Source organism: Setaria italica, chromosome VIII (genome assembly GCF_000263155.2).
Source record: "Setaria italica strain Yugu1 chromosome VIII, Setaria_italica_v2.0, whole genome shotgun sequence".
Taxonomy (NCBI): Eukaryota; Viridiplantae; Streptophyta; class Magnoliopsida; order Poales; family Poaceae; genus Setaria; species Setaria italica.
The window spans coordinates 13,896,777-13,914,936 of NC_028457.1; the positions used below are offsets into that span (position 1 = coordinate 13,896,777).

Sequence of the window (18,160 nt, forward strand, 5' to 3'; positions counted from 1 at the left end):
CCGGCCATCGTCCGCTCCTATCGGACCGCCACCGTTTGCCTGTGCAGGGCCGCTTGTGCACGATGTCGCCCAAAGGACAAGGCCAGCCCCAGCGTCGGAGTTGCCATGAGGCACGTCGCCTCTTCCCAAAGCTTGAGGCACACCGCTCGGGTCCGCCCCCACTGCTGCATCCCGAAGCTTCGCTAAGACGCACCACATGGGACTCGTCCCCGCTGCGTCGTTCGGAGCTGCCATTAGGCCCGCTCCTCCCAAGTCCCGAGACATCCTGAAGCTCCGCCAAGACACACCGCTCCGGGCTTGCCCCCGCCGCGCCGCTCGGTCCTCGCCGTCATCTCATGCTACGTTGCGGACGCTGCCAACATCGCCGGAACCGGAAGTTCGCGGAGCAATCATTCTCCTACCTCTTCTCCTTTCCCGTTGCTCTCTCTCTTCTCTGCTCCAGTCCTCAGCCCAACACCTTACCTTTCAACCTCCCATGATGGATGCGCGGCCGGCGGTGGGACTCAAAGGTGTGCCCGCGACGCCACTTGCCCATGGTCCTACCCCACCAGAGCGCCGGCGAGATTGCCTACCGCTGCATAACGTCAATCAATCGATTTGTTAAAATGAGTTGCACAACTACTTACTTGCCGCTGCCGTTTGTGTCCAAGATTCGATTTATGCGCTGCCGTTTGAGTCCAAGATTCGATTTATGCAAGCAATGCTGATTGGTCAAAGGATTAGAAATAATTGTGTCCATTTCAATCTTTGGATGAAACAGGAGGGGTGTTAACCTCTGCTGGCTATATATTAAAATAAAAAGAAAGGGTGTTAACCTCTGCTGGCTATATATTAAAATAAAAAGAAAGTTCATATATACGTATCATGAGACATGGAAGGAAAAGAAGAAAATCAGAAAAATTACAAGGTTCGCTCTAGCCAATCCTGCATTTGGATTTTCCATGGATGTTTTACTCGCAGTATAACCTAGGTAAACACCACCTTAAAGCGTGAAAGTGCTCCTTGTACCGAGGGAGTGATAAATTTAAAAATAAAATCATTTCTAGCCATCCAAATACACTAACACATGAGCATGATGATTTCCATTGAGAACTTGACTAGTAACTGTGTCTTGAAGCTGCTGAGGATATCAAACGGCTCATCTAACAAATTTGGAAAGAGACATAAGTGGATCCAACATTCTTGAGCAAATGGGCATTCCAACATAAGATGAAACAAGGTCTCTTCGCTGTTACAAGTACATAAAACACATGAATATGAGGGTAGGATCATCCGTTTATGTCGAAGGACATTCCTTCTACTTAACCGGTCATTGAGTATTAACCAAAAGAAGACTTTGTGTTTGTTCTGACATCTTGATTTCCAGAGCCACTTAAAAACTGGATGTATCTGTTGATGTCCTGTCAGTGTCATGTATGCTTTCGCTGATGAGAAATGTGAGTTACCCCTTCGATTTTGCGGATCATTGCTTGGATTTTTCCCCTTCGTTTCCGCTGGCCCGGGACTTCTCCCCAGCAAGGCGATGAATATAAACATTGGTGGAGCATCGGCTGCGGGCATGGATGATGCAAAGGCGGCCTTTTTCGTGTGGCGCGATCGCCGGCTCTACAACACACGGATGAGGGTGCAGGTGAGTGCATCAGGGAGGGGTGGTGCTCGCCGGTGGCCATGAGGGAGGGGGATGAGAGGGTGGTCGGGGTCGGGACGAGCGCCGGCGGATAAGGCCAGCTTCAGCAGCGTGAGGTCGGGGCAAGCGCAGTCGTGCCCAGTGATGGTGGGGTGGATGGGCCGAGCAGCGAGCAATGGCAGCGTAGGCCAGCACCAAAGATGGCGATAAGGGAGAAAGAGAGGATGAGGGGTCCTACCCAGTGCCACATCAGCAGACGTTTAACCTAAGTAACTGTGCTTTGGATCTCACGTGAACCAATTAGCAAGTTTAGGGGTTTCAATATGCATTTTGAGAGTTTGGGGATTTAGATGACACTTGCTGCCAAGTTCATGTGCATTTTACTTATTAACCGGCATGGAAAGACGATCTCATCCGTGTCGGCTTCGCTGTTCTAGGCCTATAAACCACACCGATGAGGTTCCAGTAGTGCCATCAGGAATGTAGTTCCTGCTGGCAAACCATAAAGAATTGTTTGACAGGATGCGCTGGTCAGGAAAGATCAACTTTTCCTCACAGTCAGCTGACAGAAAACAATATCTGACGGTAGTAGGGTACCTCCTTGTAGGGAAGATAATGGAAAGCTCCTACGGGAAGGAGTATGTGTGGATGACCAAGGGTGGTGGGTTTATGAGTCCGGATCCACCCATGAGGTGATGCATCACGTGGGTCAGGAAGCGCCGAGCGCCGTTGGTCGCCGGGTCATTGATACCGATTTGCAGGGCTAGGAGGCACTCAGCCTTGGAGCAAGCGGGGTTGAAAGGTGCTCGATTTTCTCTCTTTGTTCCTTCCGTTCCTACCTCTGCTTGTATGATACACTTGGAGCTACACATAATTTAGGGTTTCGCATACCCAAGCGGGGTTGAAAGGTGCTCGATTTTCTCTCTTTGTTCCTTCCGTTCCTACCTCTGTTTGTATGATACAGTTGGAGCTGCACATAATTTAGGGTTTCGCATACATCAATCTTTTGTTCAGCTTATGTGTATTTGCACCAACTTGCAACTACAGATGCAATTTTCGGATTATTCACCCAATTTCACATAGTGGTGAATAGCTAAATGTAATTCTCCATATCATGCGCTACATTTTTTATTCTAATTTGTCGTGATCTGGTGAGTTGACGATTTATTCATGCTTCTTAGCACTTCTTCAATATCATACTCTACATTTTTTATTCTAATTTGTCGTGATCTGGTGAGTTGACGATTTATTCATGCTTCTTAGCACTTCTTCATAAAATCTGACACACAAACTTTTCTGTATTTTGAAAAATTGTAGCTGTAAATGCTACTTTAATTTTCTTCTAGCATGCTGTTTATAGTTTTGTTACATGCACTGCAATATCATCCATAAAGGGCTTTGATGTATTCTGCAATAATAGTAGATAATAAGGAGAAATACCACTCCGTTATGGAAAATGTAGTTTCTAAACCTAACAAATAAATGTTTTGTATTTGTACTGCATTATTGTTATATTCTATTCCACCACACAAGACTCAGAGAAAAAACTCGTGACATTGACTAGTTTTAAAATGGTCTCAGGCATACAAACTGAACTAATTTACCAAAGCACTGTACGTACAACTAGAAGAAAGGCATTACAAGTGTAAAGTCTATAGCTTTGGGAAATTTCTTTCGACTAACAATTCTGTTGTAAAAAAAGTTGATACCCAACCACAGGTGTTGCTACTGTACCACAAAGCTGTCTTAGAACGGATAACAACTGAGCATAGAAGACCTACAGATCCAAATTAAAGAGTTTGCCAGGTCTTTGTCTTCTTTGTTCACCACGCCAAGCACATTTGATGGTAATAATTCTACATTCTTTATTTCAAAATTCTGCATTCTTCTGTTAATGTGACCCTGCTCCGGCACCTTTCAGTGACAAGGCCATGTTTTCAATCCATAGCTTCGTAGTCCTACTGCCATGTATGAATTTCAACTATTGGTTGATTAGGATGTATATTGGTTGCATTCCTGATGGTGGTCTCTGCAACCGATATGTCCACATTTCTAGCACAAATAGGGACAATAACCACTGTGACATTTTGGAGGCTTGCAAGGTGCTCGAGACCAAACCTGAAATCATCGCTATTGGACTGTGGTTTGAAAGTAAGGTGATACCTTTGTAGTTTGGGCATAGCTCCAGGAGCAAACACCAGCCACATTCCCGGAATGAAACATATAAGATAGAACTCATTTAAACATTGGAAACCTTGATCGTCAATGACGATCCTCCCACTGGGGGCATGTCCTGTGAAGACCAGGCGGAGGAAGAGTAGATTTGATATGCATTTTAGTATTTCAATATCACCTTCTTCCATTCTAGAGATGTCCAGTTCTAGGCGTGTGAGATTGACAGTCGTGCTCATCCACTTTGAACTCTAGAAAGAGGTTTCATAACAATAAACTTTCGAAGACGCTGCAGAGCTAAGCCCATTGATGAATCTAGAATGAAATCTTCTTGACCCCTGTAATCAAATGACAGTGATTCAAGGTTGTCTCTTCCCAACTGATAGATAGAAGAGAGCAGAACTTCCTTGTATCTCGTCCCACGATCTTCCATCTCACTAGGGTCTTCCACAGTTATTGTAAGATGCCTTAGATTCCTTAGCGAACCAAGCTCTTCAGCCAACCGTATAGAGCTGCTTGACAAAAGAATATGTGACAATTCCTCTAGAAGTTGCATATTTCCAATCCTGTCTGGTAGTTTCACTGAGCTCACATACAGACAAATCAGTTTCCTCAATTGAATAACTGTCTCTGGAAGTATCTCAATGGAACAAAATTTTACATTCAGCATCTGTAGATGTTTCAAGTTCCCGATGCTGTCTGGAAGTACAGTGATAAAATTAGAATGGAGAACCAGATACCTCAACTGGAGCATACTCCCGATACATTCGATGTGGTGGTCTTGCAGCCATTCACAGCAACCTAAGTCTAACAAACGCAGAGTTCGGGAATTTGAAAAATTTGGTACCTGCTTCGTAAAGCCAATAACTATAACTGAACGTATGCAATGTTGGTTCGTTGTGATTGTTTTCATTACTTCATCCTGAGAATCATTGAAGTGGAGGGACAGTCGGCGAATCTTTGTTGGCAGAGGACTGCTCTGTTGTCCATCTATTATGGTTACAAAATTCTCTTCAGCTGACAAAGATTTGATAATGCTGAGTACCATGTCATGCACTTGATAGACATGGCCATCGTAACCAATATCCATGGGTGTGATCATACTTCTATTAGTAAGATCATTAATGTAGCTCTGTGCTATCTGCTCCAATCTTTTACCCCTCTCTTCAGCAATAAAACCTTCAGCTATCCATCTCCTTATCAAGCTTCTTGGCGTTATCTTATAATCCTCTGGATATATACTTAGATACAGTAAGCAAGTCTTCAAATGAGGTGGAAGATCATAGAAGCTAAGCAATAGTATCTGTTTCATCCCTTGCAAAGTATGGTTATTTTCAAGTGCAGAGCCAATAGAGTTTAGCACCAACTCCCACTCATCCTTTGTATCAGATTTGGTAGCCAATAAACTGGCTATGTGAAGTATAGCCAATGGCAAACCACCACATTTTCTTAAAATTGCTACGGAAAGCTCTTCCAAATGTGAGGGGCAACTGTCCGGAGTGTGAAAGATTCTTCTGAAAAACAGCATTCTGGAGTTGTCATCACTTAACGGCTCAATGGGGTAAATATGCCCATTGAAGCTAGAACAACATGATTTGGCTATGTCCAAAATGCGTGTAGTTGTAATTATTCGGCTACCAATACTGTTCTCGGGCAATATACACTTCAATATCTCCCATTCTGATATGCTCCATATATCATCTATAACAATTAGATACCTATTCACAAAAATCAATTCAACAAATAAGAACATAAAAGAATCTTAGGCCCCGTTTGGGTCCAAGGAATTGGAATCTATTTAATGGAGTAGGCTAATTTATGTTGGAATGTGGCATTCCACAACTTTCCAAAGTTTAGATATAAACCTATCTTAAATTCATGGGGTGGGAGATGGAAATTGATTCTATAGATTATGGTTATTAGATGGAATTCAATTCTTATAGCACGCTCTTAGACTCGCTTCTCTATAGTAGAAGTGCAGCATACAAGTATCTCTCCCATATCACCAACTATAATATACAACTATATTCCACGTACAATTATATTAGCTTAATTAATTTATGTCTAAATTATGATTATTAGGATGGAATTCAATTCCATCGAAACAAACGGGGCCTTAGAGAATTTCTGATGGTATGAATTTCAGCACATTTTTTGCACACGCACCTCTTGTCGTGGAGAAACTCTCTGATTTGATTGATAAGCTTCTTCTTATTATCCCACATGTTGCCAGCACCACCCAGTCCAGAAAGTAGATCCACTAGAACCTTCTTAATGTGTGGTCTTTGAGACACAAAGACAAAACAACTGCAATCAAACTGGCCCTTGATTTTCTGATACACTTGGTTAGCAAGGGTGGTTTTGCCAAGACCTCCAAACCCCACAATAGACACCAATGTAAGTGGTGGCCCAAATCTACCATCGACATCATCCTCAATGAGCAACTTGATAATTTTATTTCTTGGGCCATCAACACCAACAAGTGTGCTTACATCAGTATAGAGCGCTGGCAGACGGGGATCTATTTCTGCCTTAGTATCCTTGGAGGTAGACTCATCAAGCTTATATCTTTTTCTGCGGTCACTGATCTCACGAACTTGATTCTTGAGTTCTTCAATTTCTTCAGCAATTGCACTACTTGAAACCAGTTCCCTCAGCTTCCTGATGCTGTTGATGACAAACCCTTTGATGCCTGTAGGCTGATCTAGTTTTTCTTCAACCTGAGCCATGAAGGCATCGATGGCATCCTCGATGTCATAGGCAAGCTCTCGGACCTCCTTCATCCAAGCCTTCACTTGCAAGTCACGCTCCTTCGACATGGCGTGTTTCTGCATCACTGCGTTCATGCTGCTCAGCTCATTTCGCAGGAACAACACATCATTTTCCACCCTTTTGTTCCTGCTATACTGGTTTCCCAACATAAAAGAGAGCTTGCAGAGAACTGACTCCATAACTCCTGTAGATGCACTTACCAGTGCGCCCTCCATCATTGAATCTCAATTTCTCAATAGCAAAGGTCAAAATTTATATGTGGGTGCGTGATTCAGCATGGGCAAAAACAGCTAAAGGCTAGTAAGGAAAGAGTTGCATGGAGAATTATCAGGAGCGAGAGTTGAGATTTGAACAGGGGTGTCGGAAGTATATGTGTTGTAATCGAACAGAGAGATCACAGAACCAGTATCGGGCTCCCTGGGGACCTGGACTTGTAGCAAAGTCAAGTGGCCCCCCTTTGATTTTGTGGCTGCTAAGATGTGTGTTTTGAAATATCTCTTATCTTTGATGTGACGTTTGCTTTGGCCAGTAAGTGGCAGCAATACCTTTCTAAAGATTAACAATAGAAATTATTTTTTTTCTTAAACTGGCGCTGAGTATTATTTCAATCTTAAATATGTTTTGCTCCTGTGATTTGAGATATTTGAGATTTGGAAATTATATGATTTTTGCTCAGAAGGCTAATTTTTGAGATATTTGAATAGATTTGGAGACCAGATTTTAGGGAAGACCAGATAGTGCATTTGGTGGGATGAAGAGAATTTGCATTATGCAACAGATAGTGCCAGAGAGTCAAAAGCACCATATTTAATTTTGCTGATACCCTTAATCATAGATGTTAACAATAAAGATCTTACAAATTGCTCTTTCATGACGTTTGTCTGGATTGGACTCTCTTTCACGTGGTGACTATAGGTTGGATTGCTCTACAACTGCTATCTTTTTCTGTGGTGAGTATTTTACAATGGTTGAAAAAGTCAGAGCCATCCATTGAGAGAAATCATACGATGGAAGGATAGGAGGTTCCTAGAGAAAAATATAAAGAGGTACAAAATAGATGGAACCAGGTAACAAAAATAGTAGGACCTGTATCCAGTTTAATTTAATTTTAAACTACCTTCCTACCCAGCTTAATTTAATTTTTAACTACCTTCCTACCACAACCCAGTGGTAACTTAATACCGTTGAAACAAAATTATATCTTAATCTACTCAGGCCCTGTTATGGTACTCCAGTTATCCTTAGGAGGTATAGGTTTAGAAGAATCACAATCCTTGATTTTGGAATGGATGAAACAGTTAAATAATTAAAATAATCAAGAAAGTGCTAGAAACAGGCATGACCACTCCTGGAGCGCACGGATTGGCATCAGGACTTTCCCAACAGCGCATGGATCGGCAGCTATCTGTAGTTTAGTTGAGGTCGATTAGGCGTAGAGGTTTTCCATGCTTGACAAACCTTGTACACTATAACCTGCTGCTGATCCTGCTAGCTTAAGGAATTCATCTTGCATTCCACCCAAATAACACATGCTTTTGGAAAATTCATGATAAACCCTATTAGATCACAGCAAAGGACCCTATTAGAAACTCATCAGAAAGCTGGCCTCTGCCTTAAGCATGCGCTAGATAAAAGAAATATTCCAAAAACTATATTATTAATACAAAATTTCACATCACCCTTCTCAGTAGTATGGTATCCCTAGAGAGAAAACATCACTACTACTGTACACCAACTTATATCCTAGAAACAAGATGCCAAAAGAGGCCTGAAATCACTACAAGAATTGTAACATATGCTGAGAGTTCTTAAGCAAGTGGCTGACGGGAATGAGTATTTTTGTCAATTCGGTCTCATATTCTAGGTCGGCAAATGGTTGGTGGGGAATTCGTTTTTACTCTTGGGAAATCCTATTTTGCTACTAAACTACCGTCAGCCATTGGAGAGGAGAAAGTATTGATGCTGGAGTTCCCGTCGGCCACTTTCTACGAAACCCTAGGCAATAGTTCTAAATCTTGTAGTGAATAGGTTATGAATAGATTAATGAGAACAGAGGAGATAAACGTAAGTACTACAATACGAAAGTCTCATGTTTTGAAACAATATGCAGAGAACGAGGCCTATTTTGAACAGTTGAATGTCAAACTTGATACAGAACATGGCTGTTGTAACACCAACTTGTTTTACTATAGGATAATAAAAGTGTTACTATGGCACCTAGTAACACATCTTGTTAGTGTTACTTTTTCCAATGTTACGATAGCCTGATCTATAGGAACACAAATTATGTGTGGATTTGCATCTTAAAAAAGTGTTACTACTCTATAACACAATTTCTTACCTAGTGGAACATTTATCAAATGTTACAATAATTTTCTTAGTAACATATTTTTGAAGCTCTGGTAACACTTTCACTTTGTGGTAGAGTACAAGAACATAGCTTAGAACACATGGTTTGAAGCACATGTTTTACCTATTGTAACACATTCAAATTTACAATAAATATTATTTTACATTAGCATTTGTCATATGATGTTGATATGAAATTTTCATACACAACACATTACAGAATCACACAAAACTATAAATTGCAATAATGATAGCAAGCTGCATTGATTGTAGGAAGGTTACAACCGTAGTACTTGTTCTGTTGTTCACATCATGTTCATACATAAGGATATGATTCTAATAAGAAAATGTAGTGAATACTACAAAGTTCATATTACTAGAAAAAGGAAAATATAAACATAAACATCTAGTATTGTTAAACTTTATTGCTGCTTTATCCATTCTTGTATGCGCAGATATAATAATTTAGCCACTGATCATTTCAACCTGCAATAGAAAGAAAATTGTACATTACATATTATGCTATGTATATATGGTACACTAAAAATTCAGAAAGCTAGGTGTAACATATTGAATACAAACTCTCTACAATAACCTGAAATACTGAGAAATTGATTCATGTAGGTATTGACAATATATTAAAAAGTACTGCCTCCGTTCCAAATTGTAAGTTATTCCAAGAATCTTGGAGAGTCAAAGTATCTCAAGTTTGACCAAATTTATATGATAATATAATAACATTTATGATGTCAACTAAGTACCATTAGATTCTTTATCAATTATATTTTCATAGTATATCTATTTGATGTCATAAATCTTTATATTTTTCTCTATAATTTTGGTCAAACTCGAGATGCTTTGACTCTCCAAGATTCTTGGAATGACTTACAATTTGGGACGGTGGGAGTAAATGGGTAAACTTTGTCAGGGAGGGTTCAGTATTTCAAGTAAATGATTACTATCCTAACTGGCAAGCTAGTTTTTCAACAACAGTTAGTGTTGTTTCACCAAAAAGTTGCTATTAATGAATACTGAGATTTACCGACAAGTAGGTAGTATGTAATGCTTGCAATCACAGTACCGATAATAACTTGTTTAATATCAGGCAATTCCAAGATCTATATATTGCTATGGAAGATATAAGAATGTGTCACGGTTCATACAAAAGGAAAACATACTTTACCAAAGGTGGTCCCTCGCTTCTTGGCTAGTTGATCTCCTTTGCAAAGAGGAAGGAAATCTCAATACAAGAGGCCCAAGAAATTTTGGATATTCAGCAACTCTTTCACTTACCAATTTCCAATCGAGCCCTGGAACAACTCTTGCTTTTAGCTGCAAGTACGGAGAGGCTAACTCTGTCTGATAATCCAGATATTTGGACTTACATTTGGGGAAGCCCAATCTTTACATCGTCAAAATCATATCGACAGCTCACAGGCCAAATGGAAGTACACCTAGTGTTTAAATGGTTATGGAAGTCAAGATGTCAAAACAAGCACAAGGTTTTTTTCTGGCTAGTGTTGAAAGACAGATTAAGCCCAAGGAATGTGCTCCGAAGGAAACATATGGTTCTACCCTCCTACGACTGTGTTCTTTGTTAGCAAAGTGTCGAGGAATCTTTATTCCATCTCCTGCTTGGTTGCCTGTTTGCACAGCAATGCTGGATCCACTTAGGCCTTTTCCCAGATTTATTAGAGGAACCATATGCAATTCTTGACAGTTTCAAGCACCAACTGAACATGCATTTCTTTATGGAAATCATAATCCTCATGTGCTGGGCTATTTGGATAGCAAGGAATGACATGATTTTCAAAGGTGAAAATCCATCTGTGCAAGGGACATTATCGTTCTTCAAAATGCTCTTCTATCAAGTTACTCATCGAGTCAAGGTCATGATTGCATGGCTAGAGCAAACTATGTAATTTTCATGATTTTCTTCTTAACTTTCTTTGTTTCGTGAACTCTTTTGTTGTAATTTATCTCTTTTGCTTTAATTAATATATAATCAGCAGGGAATCCACCCCTCCTATTTCATAAAAAAACGCACCCCATTAGTGGAAACAAGATTAAAGAACACAGAACTCTCTTGGTCGAGGTTGCCTATTGTATTAAATTATTAATTAAGAAGGAGAACCCACATGGACAAAATTGCATGATTAAAAATGCAATCACACAAAAAGGTAGAATTCGATCTTGACGGACGACCTGAAATTCTCCTGTTTTCATTACCACAAACCAAACATAGCAAGGGGCTTAGGGAGAATAGAAACCTACGGACCTGCATGGATGTCGTCGGACTCGTCGTGGTTGCAGAGAAGGGACGGGGAGGGTCCGACAGCAGCGATTTGCGATGGCCGTCGGTGAGGACGTACTGGAAGGGCGGCGAGATGAGCAGAAAGACAAGGGACGGCAAGGAGTCGAGGACGAGCGGCGGCAGCGAGAGGCGCAGCAATTTCCAGCCGCGAGATGCAGACGAAGGGCGCCGAGATAAGCAGAGAGAAAAGGATCGGGGAGGACGCGATGCCGGCGGCAGCGAGAGGGGCAGCAATTGCTGGCGGTGAGATTCGCAAAAAGGGCGTCGGCCTGTAGGCTGTAACCGTAACCAGCGTGAGGGGCGCGCACGATTGGTTGCTAACTGGTTTGCCGCATATTTTTGTTTTTCAATTACGAGCTCTTGTTTTTCATCCGTGTTGCATTGATGGATGGCGCCCCTCATTTTTTTTGGCACGATTTTTTTATTGGCGCCAACAATGTGAAAGATTGATAAGGTTTCCAAACTCATTAGATGTTAATATATTGGCTCCTTTGCTAATTTTTAGTGCCTTTTCTACAATTTACTATGTACTAGGAAATAACATATCTACAAATGGTCATGTATAGTAGTTACGTTCTTGGATAAACATAATGCCTATTTAGTTTCTTTATTTTTCTCATTGGTATATGGCGGTTAATTAAACATGTACATTAATGAGTCAACGTAGGGATCCAGAAAATGTTTATGGCGCAGATCCGATCAGTGTGCACTGTTCAGGCCAAGTTTATCCCTTTTAATTTTCGATTTCTCTTCCTTTTACCCATCATGTCAAATCCGTAACATTCTTCGTTGATGCGCAGGAGAGGTGGACTCAGCGACGTGCTGAAAAATTCCCATAATCTGGCATGAGTTGATCTGGTCACTCCAGCAAGCAGAGGCTTCAAGATTCATTCGCTTGGGGTCTCAACATTCTCAGCCAGAAGTGCCCTTCAACTAACCAAGTGATAGTCCAGATCAATTCGTTCCATTGTTCCTTTAGAAAGCCATACAAGATAGGAACGTTTAATATATGTTTTTGGTGACACATTGAGTGACAACAGTGTATATATGTTTCTTTGCAACATATTAGTTGTAACATTATTTTGTATGTGTTATAATATAATACTATATTTGTAACATTTTAGCCGTAACACTAATTTTGTGTTACAGTAATCATGGTCCGTAACATAATTTTATAAAACAAGCCCTATGTGTTACAATGTTTTTCTGTAACACATAGTTTTGTGTTCCTACAAAACTTATTTGTAAACACGTTGACAAATGTGTTACAAGTGTGTGTTATGCTATCTATGTTTTGTAGTCGTGATATGTTGTCATAAAGCTTGGCATCCTGTATAATTAAAACACGTTAGTCTAACTGTATTGCCATTTTATCTGTAACACACGTCAGACGCACACATGCATCAGTAAATTAAAACCGTAACTAAATTAACTTGGCTAGCTGTTGCTTAATTAGTATCTACTTTGTCGGCTGCCGAAAAGCCGATATTGTATTAAATATCATGAGCACTGCCAATTGTATAATACTCTCTCTATCCCAGATTATTATTTATTTTAGCTTTTCTAGATTTATAGTTTTTATTATGCACCTAAATATATACTATGTGTAGATACGTAGCAAAAGACATGTACCTAGATAAGTCAAAACGAATAGTAATTTGGAATGGAGCGAGTAAAAAATGTTAAGATATGTATTGTAATCGATATGGATAATGACTGGTCAGGAGTTTGAATTAAGTTATTGTATAGAGATAATACTCCTTGTAAATCTAGTTTGTTGTAGATAGAGCCTGGCTGGCCACATCTATATATATGTAATTGTTTGCATCACATTAGATGCATCTATTAACATGCAACCGTCATCGATCCAAGATAGGATGTTGACGTTACACGCATCCACACCTCTGATTTTCACGTGATAATCAGAGCCTACACAAAATTCTCCACCAACTACAGAAGGATTGGTGACAAATCCTGCGCTAGCTGTCTCCCTGCGCGGCGACAGAGCCCCTGTGCCAGATTACTTCTGCGCTAGCAACAGCATCCGGCGACAGAAGCAACAGAAAATTTCCACGAACAGCATCAGAAGCAACAGGAAATTTTTTTTTCCTGCGCCGAAACCAATCTCCATGGCGTCAAGTTCGTCTGCTGCTAATCCGCTCCTCGGCACCCAAGTCACCAAGAAGCTGACGCGCCATAACCATGCCGTATGGACGGCACAAGTTCTTGCGACCTTACCAGGCGCAAGATTGGAGTGCTTCATCAACGGCAAGGCCGTCGCTCCAGCTACTGAGATCGATGTGACGCAAGCTGATGACAAGGTCGTCAGGGTGGATAATCCCACCTATGAGGAGTGGTTCGCCTCTGACCAGCAGGTCTTAGGGTTCCTCTTCTCCTCCTTGTATAAGGATATCCTGGGGCAGGTGACCTCCACGAAGATGGCAGCCGAACTTTGGAAGATGATTGGTGACATGCTCGCCTCTCATACTCGTGCGCGAAATGTCAAAGTTCGCCTCTCCCTCGCCACCACCAAGAAGGAGAACATGATGATATCTCAATACTACGCGAAGATGAAGGCACTTGCAGATGAGATGACAGCTGCTGGGAAGCCTCTCGACGATGAAGAACTAGTAGCATTTATCCTCAATGGGCTAGATTTTGAATATAATCCATTGACTTCTGCTCTCATTACTAGGGTAGAACCAATTATGTTGCCTGAATTGTACTCTAAGTTCTTGAGTTTTGAGACTAGATTAGAGCTGCAGCAAGGAGGCAGCTCTCCATCCTCTGTCAATTTGGCAGGGAAAGGTGGCCGTGGTGGTGGTCAGTGTATGCGAAGTCCTAGCAACTTCTCTAATCAGCAAACATGAGGGCGTGGTTGATGCTCTGGTCCTGATCATGGCTTTGGAAGCCGTGGCCGTGGGCAGCAGGGGCGTGGAAATTTCTCAAGTCAACAGCAACGCAAGCAATACCCCAATGTTCCAAGCTACGACACCAATGGACGTCCCGTCTGTCAAGTGTGCTACAAGTTTGGGCATGCGGCGCTACAAGGTTGGGCATGTGGCGTCTGATTGTTGGCACAGGTTTGATGAAAATTATGTGCCTGACGAGCGTCATGTTGCTGCTGCTATGAGTTACTCCGTGAACACAAATTGGTACACAGACACTAGAGCCACCGATCACATTACTAGTAATCTTGAGAAGCTAGCCATTAGGGAGAAGTATAATGGCAACGATCAGATTCACACGGCCAGTGGCGTAGGTATGGAAGTCAAACATATTGGTCATTCAATTGTTCAATCCCCAGTTCGCAATTTGCATCTAAATGAAATTCTTCATGTTCCAAAAGCTGCTAAGAATCTTGTTTTTGTTCATTGTCTTGGTAAAGATAATTCAGCTTTCCTTGAATTTCACCCTAATTATTTTTTCGTTAAGGATCAAGCAATGAAGAACATCATTCTTAAAGGGCGTTTTCATAAAGGGCTTTATCCTCTTGCTTCTACATCTGAAATAAAGCAAGCTTTTGGAGTCGTCAAACCGTCTTTTGAAAGGTGGCATAGTCGCCTGGGTCATCCTTCTGCTCCTATAGTGTCGAAAGTCATTAGCAGTAATAATTTGCCTTGTATTAGCAACAAAGGAAATGAGTCGATTTGTAATGCTTGTCAACTAGCAAAGAGTCGTTAGCTCTCCTATCAAAGATTAGATAGTGTTTCCAGGCACCCTTTGCAATTGATTTTTTCTGATGTTTGGGTCCTGCTTCAACTTTTCTTGGAGGAAAGAAATATTATTCTAGCTTCATCGACAATTTTAGTAAATTCATCTAGATTTATCTGCTTAAATTCAAGTCTAAAGTCTTCCAAAAATTTCATGAATTCTAGAATCATGAATTTCAGAATCTTGTTGAGCGTATGTTCGGCCGAAAAATTATAGCTATGCAAAACGACTGGGGAGGTGAATATCACAAGCTTAATTTATATTTTAGCAATGTCGGGATCTCACATCTTGTGTCCTACCCGCATACACACCAGCAAAATGGTGCTGCAGAAAGAAAGCATCGCCACACCATTGAAGTAGGTCTCTCCCTTCTTGCTCATGCATCAATGCCTCTCAAATTTTGGGATGAGGCTTTTCTTACTGCCACATACCTCATTAATCATCTCCCTAGCCGAGTTATTCATGGTGACACACCTTTAGAGCGTCTTTTCTAGCAAAAACCAGATTAAACCTTTATGCATGTGTTTGGGTGTGCTTGCTGGCCAAATCTAAGACCCTACAATGCGCACTCGTAGAGCATCTTGCGCCGCTGCCTCTCCGCATTGGATGATGAATCTGTTCATGTGCTCTACAGTTGAGGTGTCATCCAGCCTTGAAAACTTGGTGAAATCGGGAACTTTGTACCGATGGGGAAACGGCAGTAAGTCATAAGTAGGCGGGTATGGTGTCTTGTATGTGTAGGTCTGCATCTTCGGTTTTAAACCGAATTGCTCTTGAATCACCTCCGCTATGCGTGTCGTCCAGTCTGGTTGTTGCTGATGGACTATCGGCTGGGGAACCGGCACGTGTTGGTAGACTGGCGGCGGGATGACCGGGTGATAGGCAAAAGCGTGCGGCGTCTGATGTGTCGTAGCTGGCTACGTAGTCGGAGTCGGCTGTTTGAATGAATCGGCCGCTTCGTCATATAGTATGATCGGCGCAGCGCCCCGAAGTATTTCCGTTGCTTCTGCCCCCCTGCTCATCTCCGGCGCGACTGGCTGATACTGTGGCATCGTCGGCCTAATGGCCGATTGGAAAGGTGCCTGGATTTGAGAACCTCCATGGCTGGCCGATTGATCCTGGATGACCGTTACTGATGGTGCCCCCCAAGGCACTGGATTCAAAGGAGGAAACTGCGCGGAGGATAACTGAATGGGATGCGGCCGGAGATAAAACGCGCCGTTAGGCCCCAGAGGGATTGATGATGAGGAGGTGCTGGGACCTCCAATTGGAATCTGGATCGGCTGAGGAGCCGAGTAGGGTATATTTGAATAACTCCTGGTCGGGGCCGTAATAGGTGGGGCATACACCGGCCCCTGGTACCCTTGGGATACGCCGTTGGCCAAGGAGCTGATGACGGCATTGTATACCGTATTAGAAATCACCAGGGATTGATCAATGAAAGCTTGATAGACAGATTGTTGAACCATCTCGGACATCTTGCCCGAGTCCTCGGCGATTGTGATCTGGCGGGGAGTTGGAAACGGAGTCTTTTTTACAGTTTCCCCGCTCCTGGTACGACTGAAGGATTGCAGACACGTCTTCCGGTAGTATGGCATCTGCTTTTCCAATTCTTCCTTCTGGTCGTCCCTGAGGTCTGCTTCCGTCACTTTGATGACGTTGTCTTCCGAGACTTCGGCAGCTTTTGACATAGTGGCTAATGTATTGGTCCCACCTGGCGTGCCAAAAGTGTGTTGGCGCTAGAAATCGGCTGATCGGATCCCCAGCGTCAGACACAAGACCTGGGAGAATCTGCTTAACTACTGTTCAGGTGATCGCCCTGGTGCGGTTTGCGCGGCGTGCCAGCCAATCTGACCTGTTGATTGGCAAGGAAAGAAACGTGTCAGATCCCAGAGATTGCGATCGGCTAAGGTTCCGATCTCAAGATAGCTTATCAGGGAATCGGCCGATTTGCTGTAATAAAGAAATTGGCTATAATGCAACCGATTACCGGGCAACGTTAATAAAGAAGACTGTTGTAGTAATCTAAACAACGCTACAGTAACAACACTAGGAATAGATCTAAATCGGCTATGCGTAAAATAATAGATTGAATAACGAAGCACAAGAAAGCCGAAAGTTCCAATTCCTAGCTGGATAACTGGTGATAAAACTAGAACAATAGGCAAAACCTAAGATTCTAGTGAATATCAATAACTAGTGAATAAATCTAAACGAAACGACAGCGATGCGCCCGAAGTTAAAGCTTAGATATTACTCGATAAACGGAACTTACAGAATCGCCCGGAGATCAAGTTGATGCAGCCCCGCCAACCCGTATGAACTCGTGAAAGGAAGAAAAGTATTGGTGAAGTCGCCTGCTTGAAAGTAAGTACGAGGAAATAGTAGTTTGTTGTATTGATTTGATGATGATTACAGATCTATGAAGGTGGCTATTTATAGCCTATTACAAACGATTCCTTAACCGACTAGAACTCTATCTCTAATTTTAAACGAAAACGAATATTTACAAGTACGATTCGTACTGGGGTTGATCATCATGCTCTCATGGGCTGACTCCCTTTTTATCTTCACAATCCACTTTAAGCCCATACCGGCCCAATTGCTCCAGCCTCCTAATCGGCCGATTTCTACCCACTCCATCGACAAGGGACAGCCGATTACGACCCACATGTCGGGGGCTCCGACTACTCCGACCCTGGGACCTAAGGTCGGGCGAGGCGGAGTTCCTCCCTCGGAGGGTCGGGTGCATCCGACCCCAGGACTCAGGGGTCGGGCGAGGCGGAGTTCCACCCACAACGGGCAATTGACCGATCCTCGACTATAGCTCCAATCGGCCGATTTCCAACCGTGACCTCTGTGTCTTGCCGCATCTCCTTATTTCTTCCTTTCCTGACGCCGATTTCATACGTGTCAAAATCTGGCGTCAACAAACTCTTCGTCAACTAGATGTACAAAATGCTTTTTTTCATGGTGTGTTGGAAGAAGATGTATTCATGAGACAGCCATCAGGATACGAGGATCGATCTTTTCCTAATTACATTTGCAAACTAGACAAGGCATTGTATGGATTGAAACAAGCATCTAGAGCCTGGTATTCCAGGTTAAGTGCTAAATTGTGTCAAAGAGCTTCAAGTCATCTAAAGCAGATACGTCGTTGTTCTTTTATAACAAAGGGAATACTACAATATTTATGCTTGTCTATGTTGATG

The 18,160-nt window shown here is 42.2% G+C and overlaps 1 long non-coding RNA gene and 1 pseudogene across 1 annotated transcript; both read right to left on the bottom strand.

The window, feature by feature from the left end:
- Positions 1-3,162: 3,162 nt before the first annotated feature.
- LOC101777538 lies at positions 3,163-7,012 on the bottom strand (annotated as a pseudogene).
- A 2,171-nt stretch (positions 7,013-9,183) lies between these two features.
- LOC111258209 lies at positions 9,184-11,531 on the bottom strand. Its single transcript, XR_002678813.1, has 3 exons — positions 11,199-11,531; positions 10,099-10,374; positions 9,184-9,406 (listed from the first exon to the last, which is right to left on the bottom strand). It is a non-coding gene; the product is annotated as an uncharacterized LOC111258209 (long non-coding RNA).
- Positions 11,532-18,160: the final 6,629 nt, after the last annotated feature.